The sequence below is a fragment of the Mustela lutreola genome, chromosome X (assembly GCF_030435805.1).
Source record: "Mustela lutreola isolate mMusLut2 chromosome X, mMusLut2.pri, whole genome shotgun sequence".
Lineage (NCBI taxonomy): Eukaryota > Metazoa > Chordata > Mammalia > Carnivora > Mustelidae > Mustela > Mustela lutreola.
Genome location: NC_081308.1, coordinates 9539309 through 9564072, shown reverse-complemented (window position 1 = coordinate 9564072; position 24764 = coordinate 9539309). Strand labels below are relative to the sequence as shown.

At 43.3% G+C, this 24764-nt stretch overlaps 1 long non-coding RNA gene across 1 annotated transcript in view; it reads right to left on the bottom strand.

Moving 5' to 3' along the window:
* The window catches only part of LOC131820898 (uncharacterized), a 132829-nt gene extending 111698 nt beyond the window's left edge, over positions 1–21131 (bottom strand). The window contains exons 1-2 of the long non-coding RNA XR_009349824.1: positions 20581–21131; positions 1884–1927 (exon numbers count right to left, since the gene is read on the bottom strand). This is a non-coding gene — a long non-coding RNA (uncharacterized LOC131820898). The remainder of the gene's footprint in view (positions 1–1883; positions 1928–20580) is intronic.
* Between the last annotated feature and the right edge of the window lie 3633 nt (positions 21132–24764).

Below are 24764 nucleotides of genomic sequence, written 5' to 3'. Positions count from 1 at the left end.
AAGAATGCAACGGCTACAAATGTCAATAGATCTAATCTCGCCGAGTTGAAGACTGGTGGTGCCATGACTTTCTGGAACAGAACAATTTGTGTGAAAGTTCTCCACAAAATAAAACATGGCCTTCTGATTTACATAGTAATTTACTTCCAGAGAAATTCAGTGTTTATTAAAACTGTGCTAAAAAAAACCTCTTTGTTTATTTATAAAGTAATGTGATATGCACCCTCAGATAATGTAGAGTGGGTTTTGCTCACATAAATATCTAGTAGGACATGCAGAAATCCCGCTGGACCCGGAAGGATCCTTTCTTGGGCTTTACGAGTAATGAAGGATGCCTCAAGTCCCCAGCTGTGACTCATTAATGTCTTAAGGCGACGTTACCCTCTCCGGCCCCCCATCACCCCGGGTGGTAGGAAAGCAAAAACACACAAGAAAATATTCTAAATTTCCCCTCAGGGTGTATCCTTTCTATGAAACCACAGATATAAGGGATTTTAGAGAGTCATTTTAGTTATGAGCCATTTTTGCCTTATATGCTTATTTTCATACTTAACCCCACCTCTGAGTCCTGCCTTCTATCCCCCAAGGATAAAATCCTCATGTCTCATCTGCCTCAGATGTTTTTCTGCCTCAGAACTATTGACATTTTGGAATAGTGTTTGTGCCGTAAAAGTTACCAAAACGTACCCTCAATGCTGATCGTCTCTGCCATGGAAGATCTGGATAGGGAATCTTCCAACATCTCACTCTGTTGGATGTCTGTCCCCTGTAAGTGTTCCATTTCTCTCACACTTAATCTTTCTAGTGATGCTGGCACAGAAAAGTATCGTTTAATGGGCGTTTCATGGACAGAAAATCAAGCTGGAAAATGTTACGTTGGTAATTGCTATGGAGAACTGGTGAGCCCTGCTCCCTGATGCCAAATTTTAAGAATTTTCTTTTTTAAAATTTTATTTATTTATTTGAAAAAGAGAGAGCAAGAGAGAGCATGAGAGGGGAGGAGGTCAGAGGGAGAAGCAGACTCCCCATGGAGCTGGGAGCCCGATGCAGGACTTGATCCCAGGATTCCGGGATCATGAACTGAGCCAAAGGCAGTTGCTTAACCAACGGAACGACCCAGGCGCCCCAAATTTTAAGTATTTTGAAAGTTTCTCTATTTACTCACAATGGCTAAAATCATCGCAATCTTCTTGTTTGGCTTACTCTCTCAAGCACCATCCCTACTGTGCAAATTCTTCAGGATCTCAAATGGTGGGGGGTGGTCCACACCCTGCCTTTCTGGGACCCAGGTGCAGCACAGGGATCTTGGCCATATGCCTGTGACCTGGCTGCCCAGTGACTCTGAAACCCCCATAAGCAGGAGGCCCACGGCTCTCGCAGAGAGGGGGGGGGGGGGGTCGGCGCGTTCACGACTGCCATTGTCTCTTCTCCCTCGTGCTTTTGGCAACCTCTGTTTATCAGTATCTATTTATCAAGCAGTGGGCAACAACTGGTTTGGTGTGCTGATAAATGTTTGTAACAGTTACCAGTTGCCATGATGGAGGTACCCCACGGCTGTCGGGTTTCGAACCACCTAGTGGATGTCACTGAATGTGGAGTACCGTATTTCCACCATTCACACAGAGGAGGCATCAAGAACATGCGTAACATCTTAAAATGCTTCCAGATTTACGGAAGAGTTGCAAAGACAGCACACAGTTCCCATGCATACTCCTTTACCCAGCTTCCCCTAACACTAACATCTATAACCATGGTGCATTTATCAAAACAAAGAACCTAACATTGGTTCCAACACACATCCTTTTGTGAGAAGAAGCTGACATATTATACCCTGCACGAAGGCAACTATACACATTGCCTCGTCTATGTCATCTGCACCATACCTTGTAATGAGGTGTAGGGACTCACGCTGCTGAGCTTGATTTCTCTAGAAAAAGAAAAGAAGAGAAGTTGGTTAAAATCTGACTCTGACAGAATTCTGTTGCTCTCAGGAAATTTCTGTGTCTGTTGGGAACCAAAAAAAAAAAAGGTTTAAAAACCTTTGAGAATGGGCAGCCATTTAAGAGTTAGAAGCAAGAAGATAGTAAGAACAGATCTGAGTTTTAAAAAAGAATATTCTGAAAGCCATAGGAAGAATGCAGTGGAGTGAAGAGGTCAACTAGAAGAAACTTGGGGCCAAGGGCAGGCCGCTCAAAGATGGGCCACTTTGGCAGGAGGACTATTTTGAATTAAAATGCAATCAAAACCCAGCAGATTACGGAAAAGCTCTTTACCTCCCCCTCAACTGCCTAAAACAAGTTAGACTGAGGACCTGTTCCAGGAAGAGAGCGAGCAGCTTAAAAACATTATGATAGGAGCACCTGGGTGGCTCAGTAGGTTAAGCCTCTGCCTTTGGCTCAGGTCATGGTACCAGGGTCCTGGGATCGAACCCTAAATCGGGGGGGGGGGGGTGGCCTCTGCTCAGCAGGGAGTCTGCTTCCCCCTCTCTCTCTGTCTGTCTCTCTGCTACTTGTGATCTCTCTGTCAAATTAATAAAATCTTTTAAAAAAATTATGATAAGAACTAGGTACAATAGACGGGGAAAACTATTAAGGCCTGTTTGATCAAAGTCCTCCACCACATTGTTTCTGAGTGGCTCAGCAAACATTTATTTACCAAACATTTACTCTTTTTCATCTTCCTGTGAATTGCACTCTTTGGTGTCCCAGACCTCCAGCCCCTTTTCCTTAGCTCAGGATGACATATTTACCAACTTGTGCCAGTCTTCCAAATTTCCGGGTCTGTGTGGTTTCCCTATGTGTATGAAATTAAATGTGATTTTCTCCTGTTCATCTATCTCATGTCAATTCAATTCTTAGTCCACGTGGAAGAACCTTGAAGGGCAGAGGAAGTTCCTCCTCCCCAACGGAGCAGTTCTAACAGTCCAGGCAGGACTTCCTGGAAGTTGGAATTAAGGCAACTGCAACGGGCATGGAGAAGTCAAGATGGTTTCAAGAGATGCTAAAGAGACAGACTCTAATAAATGATGTAGAGCTGAGCTCCGAGAGCTTGGTTTTAGACTTGGAGGGAATGCCAGAGAGGGGAGAAGGTGTCAAGTTTAGCTTTCGATAGGCTGTCTGTGGTGCTTGTGGAATCACTAAGAAGTATGAGGGGGTCAGGTTCATCCTCAGAATGTTTTTCTTTCCACATCTCAGACTACAGGGTCACTTTGTTGGGTTGAATTTCATACCAAAATTCCTTATCTTTCCCCCTGTAATGTAATTTATGAGACTGACGCGCTGCCTACTGCGCTAAGAAGGCACTTCTGTAATGTAATTTAGAAAGCAAACAGAGAACAAAGAAAAGTCAAGCGGCTTTTTTTTTTTTAGTGGGGAGGGGCAGAGGGTGAGAGAATTTTAAGCAGGCTCCACACCCCATGCAGAGCCCTATGTGGGGCTCAATCTCACCACCCTGAGATCATGACCTGAGCCAAAATCAAATGCTGGGTGCTTAACTGAGCCACCCAGGCGCCCCTCAAGCAGCTTCTTTAAAACCTCAAAGAGGCAGGAAGGACCTATATGCCTTCTTCCTGCTCTTTCCATAGAGAACAACAAGGTAGGCCAGAACAGTGTTGTTATTCCTTACCAAATTCCAAGGTGGACAGTCTGTGAAGTTCAGTTGGGCCCGAACTTGCTTGGAACGTTCAGCCCTTCACTTGGGTGTAATCTGACACATGACGTAACAGTCAGCTGTCTGGATTAATGAGTCCCAGCTGTTGGACCCTCTGCTCTGGGTGGGGGTTCGGCCTCCCCATCTGCTCCTGGGGCCTCCCCACTTATCTCTTCTCTGCTTGAGCCTCCAGCCATGACAGATGGCTCCTTCTCAGTATTGCAGGTCATTTGTCTCTGATCAGTGTCTTGGCCCCAGCGTGCGCTCAGTGTTTGTTTTCAACTACCCCCATCACTTCATCCTCTCGGGCATTTACAGAGACTAACCTAGACTACACACATCTATGCACACACATACATGACTTCACTCTTTGTAACTTTCACACACTAACCCAGGCTCATAAAGAATCACTTCTACAGTCCTCCTGAACTTTGGTTGGATTCTCTATAATGGTGGTGGGTGAAAAAATGACAGGGTGTCTGATGAGTCGAGGATCATCTTCAAAAGCCTCCCCTACCACATTTATGAGTACTTTAAAACCACAAAAATTAAACTCTACCAGTCCCAACGGTCTATTCTCTATCCTGCCGCTCTGGTCAAGTAGCTCTATTTTTTTTGGCTCTCAGAGCCTGTCTCTGTAATTATAATACTCAACTTCAAACAATGTGGGGATTTTCAGGAGCAGTTGGGAGGGAGTGTCAGCAGAGAGACTCTGCATGGCAGCTGTGGCCCCAAGCCAGGGACTACTCTCACCAGCAAACCTGGAACAGGTTTCTGAACAATGTCTTTTACCACACCTCCTATCACAGTCATCTTCACAGGTGAAAGGGCAGAATTGACACAAGTGCTTCCCTTTCTTGAGGGACTATTTCAAGGCAATAGTAGCTTTTATTATTTTGTGTCTATTATTAACACTTTTTTAAAAGGATGGTAGTGATTTCCTTTTTTTTTAAAGATTTTATTTATTTGAGAGGGAGAGAGAGTGTGTATGTGTGAGCGAGAGAGAGAGAGAGAGAGGAGACATTAGAGCAGGGGTGAGAGGCAGAGGCAGAAGCAGACTCCCCCCTGAGCAGGAAGCCCAATGTGGGACTTAATCCCAGAATCCTGGGATCACGACCCAACCCAAAGTCAGACGCCCAGCTGACTGAGCCACCCAGGTGGCCGGTAGTGGTTTAAGACTTGACATCTCAAATAGTTTATTTCATATCACTTAGCAAATTTTATGTTTCATATAGTTGATAAAATATTACTTCTATTGCAGTGGTTCTCAACTAGGGTTGATTTTAGCCCCCAGGGGACACTGAGAACTGTCTGGAGACATCTTGGTCGTCAAGGGAGGGCAGTGCTACCTGCATCTAGTAGGTAGCACTGCATGCCAGGGATGCTGCGGGACCTCCCACAGTGCACAGCCACCCAACACCCCCAATAGCAAAGAACCACCTGACCCCAAATGGACCATACACTAATTATACCCCTCCCAGTCAGACAAGTGACTCTGATGAGCCCCTGATCCTTAAAAAGGAGACATAACAGTATGGGATTTCAGCTGTTAGACCATCCTTATTCCAGAACGACTTGGTTTGGGTGAAGGCTCATCCCCAAAACCAACCTTTTTACCTTTACCATGGCTATATTCTGGGGGCCAGCCAGAATTTAGGGGCTGACATGAGGAGACAGGATTGTCTGTTCTGCCAGATGAGTTCTATCTAATTTTGGTCGGTGTCTTGGGGCCTGAGGTGTCTTCCTCCCTCTTCAGTTCTTTTCTTAAGACTAAGGATTTTCTTAGCCTTGAGTCTTCATACAGCTTAATCATACTCTTTAAGAAGCAAACAGAATTGATATGCATAAAACAAATGCAAGATGTGTTAAGACTGATTGCTTTTTTTTTTTAAATAGTAGTCCCAGCTGGGCTTGGGAGGAACGTGTGGCTCTGTGAAGGTTTTCACAGGTCTGCCCGCCTTCTCTGCCTGCCATGAAATTTCTTCAAAGCCAGTCTCACCCACGTTTCATTTTCTTTAATCTGTAGAGCCAATGTTAAAGGGAGGGTTCTTTTGTTGTAAGCCCTCATTAAAAAAACTCATCAGTATATTGCCTCTTAAAAGCAAAAGGAACAATACCCTAACAACCCACCTACTGAGATCAGTGTTTCCAGATGACAGTATTATAGAGAAATGATATTTCGGTTCTTTTCTCTCATCTCCGAATGTCATGCTGCTCCTAGTGGTAGAATATAGAGGAACAGACCCTTTTGGGCGGACATGTGATGCTTTGCAAGCAAATGTTCAAAGAAAAGAACCAGGTGATCTTTCCTTTTTTTTGTCTCTGGTCATCTTTTAATATAGTTGCTAGTTGTCAGCAAAAAGTAAAACTGTAAAAAATGCTAATATTTTTGGAGGGGATGATGGTACTAGGGTTATGTTTTCTGAAATTATCTTTTTTTTTTTTTTAACAAATGAATGCTTAACTATTTATGGATAAAACAATATAAGGTCTGGAAAGTACTTCCAAAGAGTTCAGGGAAAAGGGTATGAATAGAATAAAGTTGGCCACGAGTTGGTAAGTGTTTTGAACTGGGGATGAATACATCAAGGTGGGCATATACTTACGGGAGTGGTCTCCTAGAGTTGGAGCAACTGATGTCCAAGAAGACAGAAGAAATAGCCTAAGAAGCAAACATTCAAGGACATCATCCGATAAGAGGTAGATTTCAGAGACAATCACTACAAACTCAGCCTGAATCTTAAACATATTGAAGCCATCACTCTCCACCCTGGTCATTTTGGCAGATATGGAGATGTTTAGAAAATGAGGAAAGATGGGTCTGAGCCATATTATTTTGGCGAGATTTCGCTCTTGATGCATTTCTTAACATATGTCTCTAAATATCAAGGCCTTATTTAAATTTTGAACCAATTCACTTTTTTCTAAAATCTTGACCTTATAAGCTTGATACCTGGGCCAATATGATCAAAGATTTTGTAATGACATTTTGGTTGATGTCACTCTTACTCCTCCTCAGAATAATGAGTTGCATGGAACTATAATGTTTCTTCCTCCATTAGGTCAGGGGTGAGTGAAGCTCTCAAGCTGCTATCATTTTTTCCAAACAGTTTCACTCATTCTTACTCCTAGTTAATCTACGGTATTATGTAGCAACCAAATAAATAGTCTCCTAAAGAAAGCATCTTCTCCTTGGCTGTTCCAGAAAACTCTGCTGACTCATTTGCAGTTGGACTTGAAGAATTTTTCAGGCACATAATGCCAAAAGAGCCACACTTTGAACAATTCCCATGACTCTGATCCTACCAGACACAAAACTCATAAGAAGCTTTGTTTTGGGTTTTTAGTATCTGGGCAAGTGAAGAGGGTGAGCATGGCTTTGGAAGTAACTTCTAAAGAATAAATTCTACCAGTTGAAGACCCTTGCTATGTGTGTTTGTTCCTGGAATTTCTTTAAACATGTATCAAATAACCTTTTAATTTTATTTTTTAAATATTTTATTATGTCTTTATTAATTTGACAGAGAGAGAGAGAGAGAAAGCATAAGCAGGAGGAGCAGCAGGCAGAGGGAGCAGGAGAAGGAGACTCCCCACTGAGCAGGGAGCCTGATGCTGGGCTTGATCCCAGAATCCTGGGATCATGATCCGAGCCAAAGGGAGACACTCAACTGACTGAGCCACCCAGGCACCCCTCAAATTTAAACTCAGGTCCTGAGCTCACAAGGACTGGATGTGGCCGCCTTGGTTGCCTCTTTCTCCCTGAGTGTTACTTTTGGAGACTAACTAGATGATCTGACTCATCATCAAGGAATGAGATGGAGGCTACTTTGCTGGGTAAGAGCATGGCTGGAGATGAGTCCCAGCATCCAACAATAACAGACACAGCAGTGGCAGCAAGAACACTAAGATTCCAAACTCTTCACACTCAAGATCCAAATAATAACAGTAAGATGGGATTCAATTTGCAGGAGAACCCTTCTGATGAAATTTTGCTAAATTAAAATTGGACAGTGTTCCCAACTGAATTTAACGAAAGTGGATCTTCTTTCTACTTTCATCCTTCTAGATATGGCAGTTTTGACTGATATGAGGCCAGTTTTCTTAACCTGGCCTAGTTTGTGCTTCTATTTTCATATGTGATTACCTAATCTATTCAAATCCACCCCATGTTGCTGGGGCCCGGGTATGTGCACAAGTGGTTAGTCATTAAAGTCATGCCTAGTAGAGTAAATCAAAGTCAGTCTTTGCCATGGCATTTCCCTGATTTCCTGATGGTAAATCCCACCCTTCAGAAGACATGCCTTTTAAGAGTTCAGTGGTGGAATTTTACTTAAGAGTTTCTGGAGACAGAGCTAGGAAGCCAATCAATGAACCCCCTTTAATTCACAAAGGACACACAGAATAAGCAAAAAGAGCCCAGGGTAGAGGGTAGTTTAAGGTCCGGTCTGACACCTCTTTTTATCTAGGTGAATCATGTCACTTCTTTGGGTTTTACTTTCCTCATCTGTAAAATAAGGGTTTAGGTGTTTAGTCATCAACGTACTTTATTGTTTTTTATTCCGATGGTACAACTGTTGAAGAATATTTACTAGGTACAGTTCTATAAGAAATGCAAAATTTTCTAAGATGTAACACCCACTTTCAGGATGCTTTGAGTCTCACTGGACAAAAAATATTTCAACTAAAAAAACAGCTATTATATGCCACTTTGTGCGGTGGTGACAGGCATGTTACAAGTGCTCTGTCCTCAAACCTGAAGGGACTTCCATCTTGGCTGCTGCTTGATGGGGAATGTATACGGAGACATATGGTAAAGATTTGTCCCAAGTGTTGATTCTAACTGAAATGGATTCATTCCCAGTACTGAGGTTGGAAGACAAAAACAAGAGTAAGGAGCTTCACAGTCTAAAAGCTCCTCAAGGGGGTATTACCATATATGGCTAGCAGGGCAATGCAATATGGCCCAGATCCCAAGGGGACTTAAAAACTGAGGGATGGTGGTTGAATTGAACTGATCAGGAAAGGCTTCCCAAAGAGGTAACAATTAAGATGGGCCTGGACTGTTGGAAAAAAGCCATTTCAGTGAAAATCAATACGATAACATTTAATGTTTCCCATACACGCTGTATGGAGCACAGTAATCTATAGTTAAAAAAAAAAAAAAAGATTCTGGCTCCCAATATATTATTACTCATATCTCCACAGAAGCGCTGTATTCAAATTTTTTTTTTTTTTGAGAGAGAAGTAAATGTATTCTGAAATTTTAAATGAGTGTCATATGTTAATGGGCCAAATCAGGAACTTTTGGTTCAAAGGAGCAATACAGATCTTGGAGAGAGTCCAGACAAAAGCATCCAAAGCCTTAAAAGTTAGTATCGCCGAATTCTAGAAAAAAATTTGGTAAATGAGATGAAGAAAAGAAAGCTGAGGGAGAAAGTAGACTTTTCAAAATGCGATTGCTATTACATGCAAATTGCTATTATATGGGTGGTAGCTGAGATTTGTTCTCTGGGTGCATCCAGAATGAGGGAAGTGGGAGTGAGCAGAAATGGGAACAGCTGGGATTTAAAACAGATGTGCAGGCCAAGTCATGACAAGATCAGTGAGATGCTGGGAAGTTAAGAGTGGCAATAATGATCATCTGTGGAGACTCTTTTTAAGGATGTTATTTTTTTTAGATAGATTGAGAAAGGGTGCACATGTTTGTGAATGGGGGGAAAGACAGGGGGAGAGAATCTTCAAACAGACTCTCCGCTGAGCACAGAACCCAACATGGGCTCAACCCCAGGATTCTGAGATCACGACCTGGGCTGAAACTAGAGTCAGATGCTTAACTGACAGAGCCACTCAGGTGCTCCTATCTGTGTAGATTTTTTAAAGGTGTAAATTGGGGGCACCTGGGTGGCTCCGTCAGTTAAGCCTATGTTTCTTGGTTGGGAGACAGAGTTCCAGCTCAGTGGGGAGTCTGCTTCTCCTTTCCCTCTGCCCTGCCCCGCCCCCCCAACTCCCTCATACACACATTCTCTCTCTGAAATAAATAAATCTTTTTTTTTTAAAAATAAAGGTGTAATTTGCACTGATTCAAAAGATAGGAGATAGAGAAAGCAAAATATTATTTCATATATATATATGCAGATTACTCAGGGCCGACCCTTTATCGACATCTATCAAAGAACCACAATCCAGGATACACCTGCAGAACTTAGATTCACATAACTAAGGGCCCTCGTCTATCCCTAGTGATTACAGACCGTTTGCATGTGCTTAGAGGATGGAGAATATGGAGGGAAAGGCCTTTTCTGTCCCTATGAACGTTGGAGGAGAGAAAAAATTGCACTAGGTTTTTAAGACTTCTCAGACTCTCAATAGCACAAACAAAAATTCAGAAAACAATCCCATTTACAGTTGCACCAGAAATAAAATACCTAGGAATAAACTTAACCAAAGGGGTGAACAATCCATATTCTGGAAACTATAAAACACTGATGAAAGAAACACAAACACATGTAAAGATATTCCATTCTCATGGGATGGGAGAACCAATATTATTCAACTGCCCATACCACCCAAAGCAATCTATGGATTCAATGCAATCCCTATCAAAATACTAACAGCAATTTTCACAGCCTAAAATTTGTATGAAAACACAACACCCCAAATAGCCAAAGCAATCCTCAAAAGGAAGAACAAAGCTGGAGATATCACAATCCCAGATTTTAAGATATACTACGAAGCTGTAGTAATCAAAACAGAATGGTACTAGCACAACATCAGAGACATAGATCAATGGAAGAAAGCAGAGCCCAGAAATAAACCCATGATTATATGGTCAATTAATCCATGGCAAAGGCGACAAGAATATACAATGGGGAAAAGATGGTCTCTTCAACACATGGTTTTGGGAAAACTGGATAGTCACATGCAGAAGAATGAAACCAAACCACTTTCTTACACCATATGCAAAAGTAAACTCAAAATGATTAAAGACTTAAATATGAGAACTGAAACCATAAAATTCCTAGAAGAGAGCACAGGCAGTAATTTTGCAGACATCAGCTGTAGCAACATTTTTCTAGATTTGTCTGTCTGGCAAGGGGAACTAAAGCAAAATTAAATAGTTGGGACTACACCAAAATAAAAAGCTACTGCACAGTGAAGGAAACTGTCAAAAAAATGAAAAGTCAACCTCCTGAATGGGAGAAGATATTTGTAAGTGATATATCCAATGAGGGGTTAATACCCAAAATATATGAAGAATTTAGACAACTCAACACCTAGAGAACTAAATAATCCAATTAAAAATGGGCATAAGGCCTGAAGAGACATTTTCCCAAATACATTCAGAAGGCCAACAGACACATGAAAAGATGCTCAACAACACTCATCAGAGAAATGCAAATTAAAGTCACGAGATATCACCTCACAGCTGACAGTATGGCTAAAATAAAAAAGACAAGAAATAACAACGATTGGTGAGGATGTGGAGAAGAAGGAACCCTTGTGCATTGTTGGTGGGAATGCAAATTGGTATAGCCACTGTGGAAAACCATATGGGGGTTCTGCAAAAAACTGAAAATAGAGTTACCATATGATTCAGTCATTGACCTACTGGGTGTTTACCAAGAAAACAAAAACAGTAATTTGAAAAGATATATGCACCTTTATGTTTACTGCAGCATTATTTCCAATGGTCAAGATATGGAAGCAGCCAGTGTCCATCCATGAATGAGTGGATAAAGATGTCTCTCTCTCTCACACACACACACACACACACACACACGAATATTAATCAGCCATTAAAAAAAAAAAAAGAATTGCCAATTTGCGACATGGATAGACCTAGAGGATATAATGCTAAGTAAAATAAGTCAGAGAAAGACAAATAGCATATGATTTCATTCATATGTGGGGTTTAAGAAACAAATTTAAAAAGCAACAAATAAAAGACCAGACTCTTAACTACAGAGAACAAACTGGTGGTTGCCAGAGGGGACGTGACGAGGGTCGGGGGCGGGGGGGTGGGGGTGGAATGTGGCAATAGACATAGGTGATTAAGAGTACTCTTAACTTGGTGAGCACTGAGAAAGGTATAGAAATGTTGAATTATAATGCAGACCTGAAACTAATATTACCCTGTATGTTAATTATACTTGAACAAAAATACAATAGGAAAAGTAGGAGTATAGCCACACACACAGAAAAGCCCCCAAACCAAAAATCTCAGACCCTCTAGCAGTTGGCCATAATGGAGGCCCATTGCCTCCAAAAAGTGGAGGTCCAGGGATCCAAAAAGTGGAGGTTGAGCGTGGGATTAGATCATAGCATGTTTGATCTGGAAGGGAGCTAGTGTAGTGCTTCCCCAAGTGTCAGAGTAGGGATGTTATGAGTGTTGCACTAAGAAAAGAAGGGATTTTGTGGTTATTTAAGTTCATATAATGCTGAGGTCAAAGGTTAAACAGATTCATTTATTACAAGGATTCTCAGAGGCCTGATTCTTCCAGAAGGGCGTAGTAACAAAAAGATGCAGTGGTATTATCTCATCAGATCATTTCTCTGTGGAATACACTTCGGGACCAAAGGAATGATCTGGACCAATTCCCTCCTCTATCTTTTAACAATAGCATCTGAAGTTCATAGAGGTGAAGAGCATTACATGATGTCAGATATAGATGGTAATAGGTTGAGTTGTCGAAACAAGCCTCCCAACTTTTTTGGGGGGGCGGGTACCCTTTCCAGGACCTCACTCTGTTATACTACAGTGGTGTCAGCCAAATAGTTACCATGCCCAGTGTCCACTGGGGGGACAAACCAATGTGGTACATTTGGTATACAGCCAGTGGAGAAATGCTGATAACCAAAGCCAAAGGGATCAATTTCTAAGTTCATACTGCTAGGAGGACAGAATGGGATACTGACCAATGAGTAAACTGTGGCTGGAGCAGATCTTGTAACCGTTATATAAGTAGATAGTGTGAACATTTTAATATGCCCTGTATTATATTGCATCCCAAAGTTCTATGTGAAGGTCTCACTTGTCTACAGAGACTTCCTTTATGAATGTTATTCGTAGATTCTAATACATGGTTTAGAGATATATACACATTGACCTCAACATGGGACACAGGATAGAGCAAGATAATGCACTATTAACTGGGTGTTGGAAGTCAAGTAAATTGCTTGACGACGTGACCAATCACGTTGTTTCTGATGCAGTGATTCTTTATGATCTATCTCTAGATCTGTATGTGTATCTCTCTCTCTCTGTGCCACTTACCCCCGAAAAACAGTAAGTACTGATCTATGTATCTGAGTAGCAGCCACAGATCATTATGTAAGCATAGTGAAATCTGCATGTTTGATCACTTTATACAAAATGGAATTAACTTAATTTTGGACAAAATATAGAGAATAGTAAAAAGAACTGGAACCAAATAATTGCTGTTTTTTGTTTCTTTCTTTCTTTCTTTTTTTTTTTTTTTAAGTATTCAACAGTTTTTTTAGAGTCTTTGTTTTGTAGTGTTTCCAAGCTTGTGAAATTTGTGCCTGTTGGAAGAAGCTGACTCCCGCCGTCTGTGCCTCGGGTTGCAAAGGCAGCATATTCTGCTGGTATATTTTAGTTGTTTTTATACTGAGATGAATAGGCTATTTGAAGTGAAGGGAGAACTGGTAGTTCCTGTTGGAATAAAAGGATCATAAATCCGTTCATGCCAAACTGTGAACACAGTTAGACAATGCACTGAAGGCAATTTTTATTTGGTAATTACTGTCTTTGTTCAGAAGCCTTGCCAATGCTAACTGATTGAAAAGCTCCCAGAACAAAACAGTAAAAGGATACAGCTCCCTCAGTAGCATAAACTACATGTGAATTAGTCCTGCCTTTTGTGACGGTTTGGTTTTCTTTTTAAGTAAAGGGTTAATGTGCTTTTTTAGAGTTGTGTATTTCAATTCAAGGGGGATGGGAACGGACCATTACCTCCCATCTTCCTCACCTCGACTAAGGCCTTTGAAATGAGACCAAGAGACTTTCCTTTTTGAGAACTTTGCAATTATGGCTGCTTCGTGAAAGGACAAGAGTCGGCCAGTAAGCCCAATGGTTAGAGACTCTCTTGAAGCCTGGAGGAATGAATAAGCACAGGCAACTATCTCCCGCCTTCCAGCTGTGGAATGAGTAACTCATGGGGAAGAAGAGTACAGGTCAGGAAATAGAGTTGATGGCATTGCATGGTGACAGGTGGGAGCTACACCTGTGGGGACTATCGACCAGGCAGATCCATAGGTGGTATACCTGAAGCCAATGTAACACTAGTCAATTACACTTCAATTACAAAAAAAAAAAAGTCTGTTATGGTGGGGGTAGAGCAGGGGAATGGAGGGTGGACAGGGACTCTCCCACTGAAAGCCAAGTGCACACAATCCCCAGGGTGGCAAGCACACTTTCTTTGGGGCCACCTTGAATCTCTATTGTCATATCATCATCAATATTGACAAATTTGGCCCTTCTAAGCAGCTGCCTTCAGGATGTTGTGCTAAGAGAGGGAGAGAGGGAGGAAAAGAGGAGACGGAGGGAGAGAAAGGAAGAACTAGGAATTACTATTCTGCTCACGCAAAACTTCCAGGCAGGGTTGTACATAGAACAGTCTTCTCCATCTAACTGAAGATCCATTATTCAGAGGACATGTATGAAACACTTGGTAGGTGCCCAAATTCACTTCTGGACTGGATTTCGAATGTTGCCAATGATCTAACTGTGCTACATGCTGCTTATTATGTGGTTCTGGTTGGCCTGGAAACATTGGAGGCAGAAGATACTAAGTGAAAAGACATCCAATCCATCTACTGGTTTTTTTTGTTTGTTTTTTTTTAAGATTTTATTTATTTGTCAGAGAGCGAGCGAGAGCGAGCACAGGCAGAGTGGAAGGCAGAGTCAGAGGGAGAAGCAGGCTCCCTGCGGAGCAAGGAGCCCGATATGGGACTCGATCCCAGGACGCTGGGATCATGACCTGAGCCGAAGGCAGCTGCTTAACCAACTGAGCCACCCAGGCGTCCCCCAACTACTGTTAACTGAGAACATACTTCATAGCAGCTACTGCACATAGAATATGAGTAAGTCACAGCCCCTCCATGAAAAAGGCTGCAAATTAAACCATTTCAGTGATGCTTCTGTTCCAAATAGCCAAATGCAGCTTGGGCAGGGAAGTAAAAGTCAACATAACGTCAACATAACGTTAACTATACAAAGGAGGGGCACCTGGGTGGCTCAGTGGGTTAAAGCCTCTGCCTTCGGCTCAGGTCATGATCTCAGGGTCCTGGGATCGAGCCCCGCATCGGGCTCTCTGCTCGGTGGGGAGCCTGCTTCCTTCTCACTCTCAGCCTGCCTCTCTGCCTGCTTGTGATCTCTCTCTGTCAAATAAATAAATAAAATTTAAAAAAAAATCTATACAAAGGAATTAGCTAGCTACTCAAAGTTTGTCCCCCAATCAAGCATCGCTTTCGATTCGACAATACAGTGTATCCCCGCCTACTGTGTCAGTTTTCTCTACTACTCATATTTGATAATGAAGATCTCAAATAAAAAGCCATTAAATTTAGCTAATGGTAACTAATGCTGCTTTATGGCAGTCACTGGCAGTAGAAGATAAATGAGGCACATTCTCTTCATTAAACAGTTTTTTATCTAGGGAAGGGGCCTGATGAGTAAACTCATTGAACATGGATGGTATAGAAACTAATGATTCGAGGCAAGTCGTTTTAAAACTGAACCCACAAAGCTTGCTAACACAGAGAAGTTCACAAAGCTGACGATGTGGGAGAATGGTTCAGAGTGTCGAAGTGTGTATAGGCATGCTTCCTTAAGGCACACGCATGGCCTTATGCCCACCCCTACGTCCTGATGATGAGAAAAAGAACCCATCCACCCTTGCCCAAGGAATTGTGGCTTTGGAAGCCATTCCCTGTGATCTCCTTATCGGCTGAAAATAAAGTTTTCTTTGTGCAACAAATCAACCGGGTGTAGTTTCTGACTCACAAAGGAGCATACTCACCTTAGTTCTGTTACAAATTCCTTGGCAAAGCCAAAACAAAATCTGGTAGAGTTAACATTGGAAGAAGAGAAAATTATTAAGGATACTACGGAATACTCTGGATGCGTGCAAATGCACTGTCCAGGATAAGAGTCATTCAGAAGAGATGTCTTGTGTTTGGTCCTCGGCCAATAACAGCAACCCCGTCCTCACAGCCAAGTGAAGGATAAAAGAATATGCCACCTTCAACTATGCCCCTTTGGCACAAGGAGTATTTTGAGCTAATTATTTTTGAGAAAAAGCAGACAGAGGAGGAGCCCTAAAAACAAAACCTCCTCTTTTGTGAAGGAAATTTACATTTATAAGGCAAATCGCTATTTGAAAGGGTGTCTCCCTCTCTGTATCAGGAAGAGAAACTCTTTTCAAAGGAAAAGGTGACCTTACCCTTGTTTACTGTGCTTTTCCTGAGGAACCGCCACAACTGGCCTCCCCAACCTCCATCTTTTTTTGTCTTTAGCTGAAGGTGGTATTTAAGAGGGTGGCCTGGACTATTTAAGGAAGGTTTGCTCCATTTTCCTGGCTGTCTCCCCACATGAGGTATTCATGGTGGAGCGTCCTGATCAGGTGGGGGCTGGCGGCGTGGGCAGTGAAAGAATTCACCCAAGACAGAACAAAGGTGACAGAAGTTTACTGATGAATACACAGGAACGGAGGCAGGACAGCAAGGGAGACAGTCTACCACCAGGCAGCAGTGAGGGGCTACAGTTACAGGGCGGAGCGAGGGAATGGGAATGAGACCGTGATTCAAGGAGCGAGACTGATACAAAGCCAAAGTCAAGCAAAGCTTAATTTCGCACCAAGCATCGAGAATCAAACCGACCGGTTGGGGCCGCCTCCTACAGGGAGGGCAACCACCCCCAGCCTCACAGACTAACTTTTATACAGCAAAGGCCATATGGTTGGGCCTGGCCATGCACAGGTGGCCAATGAGGTTGCAACACACAGAGAAAGCTGCACAGTCATGCTAGGTCACACACGGGTGGCCAATTGAATTACAATTCACCCCATAGTAGCTACTTGAACTAGCCTATCTCCTTGGTCAGAACTGGTGCCCAAAAGGCACCCAAAAGGTGGGGCCCACACTGCTTGGTAGCTAGGGAGACAGTATGTACGCTCTACTGATGGGGTGTCTCCACCTGACCGGACTCAGCCCTGCATTCGGGCTGTTATCTCCACCTGACCTGACCTGCCCTTGTATTTGGGCTCTTATCAGGGACTGGTTACCATATTTTACTGGTTTCCGGGACTTGCTTTTAAGTAAGTTTCCCCTTGTGGGGGGGGGCAGGGTCAGTTTCAGTTTTACTGCATAAACAACAAAATGGCTGTTCAACCGAGGTGGAGCCGCTCTGGCTAAATAGGCCCTTACAATGGGAATGTATGGGATTTTCCGTTTTTTTGGTAATCTTAGGAACTGTGCCTGGCTGTCATTGGTCAGTTAGGGCCGATGGTTATTCTGAGGTGGGTCACTTAATGAGCCTGTTTGCATCGGCTCAGTGGTCACTGTGGGCCTTTTTGCCTTGCTCAAGTTTCCATTGCTCAAGACTGTTGCCTAAAAGCAGCTTCTACATCCATGTTATTAAACTTGTTTTTCTCTTGCTAATCTGTCTTTTATTGCGCGGTGTGGGGGACAGGGTCTCTGCCAAGAATCCAGATGGGTACGAAAGAGGACTTTAGCTGCCTCCACTTTGACCTCAAACTTTCTAGTTAGGTTCTTCTTTCCAGCTTGTCTCTTGGCTCAGGCGTAAGACCGTTTGATCAAAGCATCCCCTGATGGGAACTGAAACTATTCCTCAGGCAATAAGGACCACCCTGAGCCAGCAAACCCCTATCCGTGACCGACCCCAAGATTGTCATCTAGTTGCCCTGCACTGCCCACCTGCATGTACCCGCCAACCTTACCCCACATTTTCCTCCTATAAACCTAGCTGTCCTTCTGGCACTTCGGAGACAGTCTTTGAGATGCTAGCTCATGGTCTTCCTGGTGTTGGCCTCACCAAAATAAGTTTCTTTCTTGTGTCACCACGGCTTCTTTCACTGTTTTAGGATTTTGTCAGTGGTGTGTGGCTGACCCTGGTCTGTCTGGGATCCCTGAGCCGGGTGTCCTGGGCTGTGAAAAAAAGATCTGAATATCAAAGGCTTTAGAGAGGTCTTTGGGGGAGGGGGGGAATTGATGAAACCCTCATGTGTTTTTGTAAAAATGACCTTCCTTATGACTTTGCCTGAAAGTTAACTGTGAAGAGAGCCACACAGACTCTCATACCATTCTTCCAGAACAATTATGCCAAAAGGAAAATCAACAGGTATCACTGCTGTTAATTTTAAGAATCTATGGCATTTAGAGCTTGAAGTTTTAATATACGAGAGGGCATAAAATTATTTTCCTGGTATGTAAAACAAATTTCAGAATGAAATCTTGGTCTAATCTTTTTTTAAATATTTATTGTGACATTTGGTTCCCATTCTGGGTGGATTTGTTTTAAATGTCCCTTTTTTCAGATACCAATTATCCTTGGATAATGAAGTCTTCCAATATTTATGAAACAATATAAGCATGTATAGAGAGATAAAGTCGGCACAGACAGAAATGGTAAAATAGTTGAAACTGGAGGAGTCTACTCTTAAAATATACCCTATGTGTGCGCACGTGTCCTGTTACATTTTACTGCAATACTCTTTCGAGCTCGACACTTTCACGGTTCAATCTATAGGGATATGATACTACTGCCTGTGACCTCTGGGTTGATCCCTTGCTCTAAGGCCGATAGTCCCATGAGTCACCGTGGTCCTAGGTCCCCCGCCCCCATGTTCACCAGATTATTCAGCATCTTGGGGAATCCAGGCTCCTAAGCCATTCCTCTCCTATTGGGAGAACTGACAAACCGGAAAGAGTGGATTGTGATTAAGTTAATTTGGATATGAGGACCCACAAAATGGAGGCCACTCCAGTGGCCTGGCCCCCATCACAAATCCAAATGTAAGTCAGCCTGTTCTAATGGGAAATACTGGGGCTCCTGCGGGGGCTCAAGCTGTTAAGTGTCTGCCTTCGGCTCGGGTCATGATCCCAGGATCCTGGGATGGAGCCCTGCGTTGGGCTCCTTGCCCAGCAAGGAGTCTGCTTCTCCCTCTCCCTGCTCATGCTCTCTCTCAAATAAGAGGATAAATAAAATCTTTAACAACAATAATAGCAACAACAAAAACCCAAAAAACAACAACCAGAAATACCTTGTCAGGGAAACGTTAACCTCCACCAGTCACGATTCCCTAGCGCCACAGCTGGCCTACCTTAGCCTAGCAAACAGGACCTGCCAGCCCAACAAATCTGTTTCTTAGCCAGCCGGGCCCTGTTTCATGCTGCGTCTTTTAAGGCTGAAGCTCCATCCCTCTAATCAAAGCGTTGTTACCCCTTGAATAAAGGACATCACACTGACTACTAAATTGTATTATTTCTGCCGTTTGACCAGTGTTTGCTGATCATTCTAGAATGCCCGGGGTGGGGGGCGGGGGAAGGCAAGCACTTGTACTGATTCCAATTCTCCCTTTCACCTTTTAAAAGCTCCTCTGGGTGAGGAGCTTCTGGGATTCTCCAAGGCTGTTACTTTGGTGATAATGATGTGGGAAACCAAGGCAGAAGGCGGTGGCGATAAAACTAAAGGTCCCTTTAACTCCCAGCCCACTGACAAATACTGGAGGCAGGCCGTGCCAGAGTCTTCCAGAAAGCTCCTGTCTTAATATTAATGCCTGGCAACAGGGGAAAAACCACCTTAACGTGACAATAGCAAGGCCTCCGGTATCTTGGGAGTCTTCTTTAGCATATGAAAATCCTTTTGGAAACTTCACTTATCTTTACTTCCCCCTCCCCCGGGGTCTATAATCAGTTGCCACGACAGTCCCTGGGTGCAGACGGCAGCCCTTTCTGCCCACGGATCCTGTACACCTGCTTTCACAAAACCTCCGCTGTGCACTAAAGACGTCTCAAGAATTCTTTCCTGGCCATCCGGTCTGGATCCCCACCAAAACCTCACCTCTATCCAAAAACTACACCAGTAATGTTGGCTTGGACAGTCACTTCGAGAGCTGGTGCTCCGTCCCTCACAATGAAGATGTGGCCAATACACCTCAACAGACGTTGTGGCCTTGGAGTCCAGCGACCAGGAGCACAGCAGACGCTCCTTTATACCTGTCCTATCAGAGTGCCCTAGAGCCCAGAGTTGGGAAAACTGGACCCGGTAATGTCACGGGTTGGTCCTAAGCTTTTAGATCGCCGTCTTCCTCCTTTGTGACTTGGCTGCGCTAACTCTCTAGAAGGTGTACACCAATGGCTACGATGCTTTTGAGGACTGGAGGTTTAAAGGCAACATTCATCTCGTATTCAGATAGCCCCGGCTTCCACTGGGGTCACACTACGGAGTCCCGTTGCAAAGCCCACACTCAAGTCTAACAAAGTTTGGAGGGAGGGGTGTGGGGGGTGCGGGGTGGGGAGTCAGTGGGTTGAGTGTCTGGATTTGACTCTGGATTTCCGCTCAGCTCCTGAGCTCAGCGTCTGGCCCTGCGTTCAAAGTGGAGTCAGCTTGGGATTCTCTCCGTGTCCCTCTGCCTCTACCCCGCACAACCCTTGCTTTCTCTCTCTCTCTCTCTCTCTCTCTCAAACAAATAAATAAAATCAATTAATGAGCATGGAAAATGTATATACCCTTACAGAAGTATCTTAGACCAAGGGGAGTATGATTCAGAGCACACAGCCACATTTCTCAAAATCACCAGAATCTTCCACCTCGGCAGTGTCAACTCACCATAGGGGACAGCTCTGCGCGGGCGCACACACACACACCCCAGAAACTCTTAAAACGCTTACCTGAAGCTCCCTGGCTCTTTCCTCCCTCGGAGCCGGTTCCTTTCCTGATGGTTTTTTCCTAAGAGCCGCTGCAGGCTTTCTCCACAGAAGCCCACCTCGCCTCGCCTTCCTCCTGAGCACTTCCTTTGCGGCTGCAGGTGGGGACACACGCTCTGAGGGTTCATGTACTTTCCCAGCGCCTTAATATTCATGTACTCAGAATATTTTGTCTCTGTCAGAATTCCTTAAGGGAATTCTGTCACTACCTTAAGCAAAAAAATAAAATCCTTCTAAGATTTTTTTTTCACACGATACTGAAAGTTGTCCTTAAGTTTTTCTCCAGAGCAGGCTCAGCAAATGTTTTCTGTAGAAGGACCTGATGGTAAATAGGTTTGGCCCTTGCAAACGGTTGTTTAAGGGCCTTCCACAAGCACTCCACGCTGCCATTGTAGCAGGAAAGCAGCCACAGGTGATATGTAAATGAGGGTAGCTACATGCCAATAAAACTTTATTTGCAAAAAAAAGGAAAGAAAGAAAGAAACAGCATTTCTCAACTGTGGTTCTGCATCAGTATCCCCTGAGGAATTTTAGATCTCTGGCACCAGGGCCACACCCCAGACCAATTAAATTAGGACCTCTGGGGGTGGGGCTCGAGCTTCAGCATTTCGCAATTCCTCAGGTGAGTCCAAAAAACTCCTGCTCTAATACTGGGGGCGGGGTGGCGGGGTGGGCAAGGCAGCTGGAAATTGATCAATCCTATATCCTAATCTGGAGCATCCTGATTCATTCATCTGGTCCCCAGTAAGTTGCATGTGTGCAGAGATAGGGACCTCCTGACATTCTGGGGTGACTGGGCCGGTCTCCCGTGAGCAGCCCCATCACTTTACCCCGGGTGCTCTAAGTATGTGCTCATTTTCCATTTATGCTTGGACACAAAAGGTTGGGAAGCGATCACTTAGGAATTAAGCAGCCACGAATGCAAACACTCAAAGTTGTTGAAATTCCTTGCACAGGAATTTCACAGGAATGGAGCATTTTGGGGGATAAAAGCTAAATTTAACTATTCACTCTCTTTTAAACTGAGAAATATCAAGTGCATTCAGCTGACACTTTCTCTTGGTTGTACACGCTCCATTTAAAACTGTGATTTTGACAGGAGTGCCTCTCTCTAGTGAGATGAAAAGGAACTGTGTATTTTCTGCAAGTAAATCGAAACTCATTCCTGAGTCCAGGGCTGGGCTTCTTTTAGCATCTTCCAGGGTATGCCGGCCAGTGGAGGACTAGATTACACTAATACGTCCCTCTTTTAATTGGAACCCAGGTTCAAGTAGACGAAAATGCCATTTTAAGTCATTCTAAAGTCCAATTGTCCATGACCATTTTACTTGAAGTACATCAATTTCTGGAGGCAAATTGTCCATGGCTAGGAGTCCATTGTACCTGATTTACTGCTTCCCTGCTGTCATTTAAGAAAACCCTGTAGGTGGCCTTGGTGGACACATATCAGGAGACAAATCAACGGCTTTTCCTTCCTTGGCAAGACTTGGACTATTGTGTACTTTCGAGTGCCTTCAAAACATCGACCTAACAAGAAAGCACTTCATTCAGATTTCAGAGCACTTTAACCAGTACTGAGCTAGGATTATGAGGATCAAGGAAACAGTAAGCCCCAATATATCGTTTTCTCCCTCCTTTTGCTCCTCGTGGAGCACATGCTGGTTTACTGTCGTTGGGTTGAGTCTCAGCAAAGGCAGTTCCTTGCCTCCCATTTGTCTCACAAGTAGCTCAGGCCACATGCCCTCCCAAGACCCCACTGGGCTGATTCCAAAAAGGTTATAGGAGTTTGTTGCAGTAGGGCTCAAGGGCCAGGAAGGATCCTTGGAGAAAAGAGAGCAAGTAAAAGGTCTTTGTGGCAGCTCTTAGGAGGAATGTAAGAACAGTGACCTGTTTGGAGGGTTAGCAGGACCTCAAAGCTAGGGTAGCAAAAAAATTAATATTATTGGTCACATAAAAAATGAGGGAGGGGATCTGATGGAGATAAAGTCCCGCCACTTGTTAGCAACCTCTACGCCCTCCCTTTGCAATAGCATTGCTATTGAGTTCTTTGGATTCCCAACCTGAGTGATTTTGTGTAGGCCTAGAGTCAGGCTGGGAATCTTGCCGTGGTTAGCTCTGACTTGAGTGAAGAATTGAATAGTGATGGGAGTAGGGAAGAAAAGAAGTATGCTACAGTGAGTAATGGGTTCCATGAGTGTCTTTAGCCAGACTTTTCTAGAAGACCCACTTTCTTCTCTTTGCTTAGTCAAGGCCCATCTTTCCCACTAACTTCTGTCTTTACCATAAAGCATTCCACAACTGTCCCAGGCTTCAGTAATTGGCCCTTTTTAGGCCCTCCTATTTATTTCTGAAATGAAAACAGTTACTCTACTTAGAGAAAAAGTGAAGACTCTGATTTATATATCCTCTTTTCCTCCTGGGCTAATCCCTGAGACACCTTCATGAAGCCCTCGAGGCTCCAAACTAAAAACAAAAACTAAATTTGGAAATCAATGGCCTTTACCATTCTACTGGCATGTAACATAGAATACCTTGTGTTGTGTTTTATCTACGGGTCTTTTGTATTACAGAAGTAATATATATTTGTTATAAAAAATTGGAAGAGGGGACGCCTGGGTGGCTAAGTTGGTTAAGCATCTAACTCTTGATTTTGGCTCAAGTCAAGATCTCAGGGTTGAGTTTGAGCCCCACATCTGGCTCCACCCTGGGCATGAAGATGGCTTATGATTCTCTCTTTCTGCCCCGCCCCTGTGTGTGCATGTGTCTCTCACTCCCTGTCTGTCTGTCTCTCTCTCTCAAAAAAAAAAGAAAAAAATGAAAGTCAATGTAATCCTCAGACTCTGGGATGAACACTAACAACATTCTAGACTTGGTCATTTCGATCATTAATCATGAATCTGTATGAGTATCTAGGCTGATATTGTACATACTGATTTAAAACTAGCCTTTGGGGTGCCTGGATGGCTCAGTCAGTTAAATGTCTGCCTTCAGCTCATGTCATGATCCCAGGGTCCTGGTATTGAGTCCCGCATTGGGCTCCTACTCAGCGGGAAGCCCGTTTCTCCCTCTCCCTTCCCCCACTCATTCTCTCTCTCTCTCTCTCTCTTGCTCACTCTCTCTCTCAAATAAATAAAATAAACTCTTTAAAAAATAATAAAGCTGGACTTTTTTTTAACCTAACAATTGAACACGAATCATTTCCATGTCACTATTTCTATCAGAGATTATTTTTCATCTTTAACAGCTCTATTGAGATATAATTGACATGCAATAAACCACACATATTTAAAGCATACATTCTGGTAGATTTTAGCATACATATACACCCATGAAGCCATTACAGCAATCAAGATAATAAGCCCCCCAAATGTCATCGTGCCTCTTTGTAGTCCCATTTCCCCCTTTCTATATCCTCTCCCTGCTCCCAGACAACTATTGGTCTATTTTCTGTTATTATAATTTGTTATTATAGATTAGTTTGCATTTTCTATAAATAAACCCCACAGTGTGTACTCTTTTGTCTGCTTTCTTTCACCCAGCATACTTGTTTTGAGGTTCATGTTCTGGTGTGTATAAATAGTTAAATTAATACTTAATCTAGCAATACTATTGCTGAACAGTATTCCATTATATGGATATACCATAATTTGTTTATTCACACACATGCTAATGGGCATTTGGATTGTGCCAGTATGGGGATATAACAAATCTAAAATATAAAAGCATGCATGTACAAGTCTTTGTATGGTCATATGCTTTCTTGTTCCTTGGGTCCAAGGTAATTTTAATGGTTTCATAATATTCCATGGTGTGAATGCATCATAGTTAATCTATCCCCTATTTTTGATGTTTAGGTTGACTTTAAAAAATATATTATTTGAGAGAGAGAGACAACCAACAGTGGGGATGGGGCAGAGGGAAAGAAATAGAGAGATGCAGACACCCTACTGAGCACGAACCTGGATGCGGGGTTCAATCCCAGGACCAGGAGATCATGACCTGAGCCGAAGGCAGATGCTTAACCAACTGAGCCACCCCGGTGCCCCTAGATTGACTACTGATTTAAGTTCCCTTGTTCTGAAACAAGGATTTGGGTTCAGGTAATTTATTTGAGAGATGATCCCAGGAAACAGAAGAGAAGGGGGACA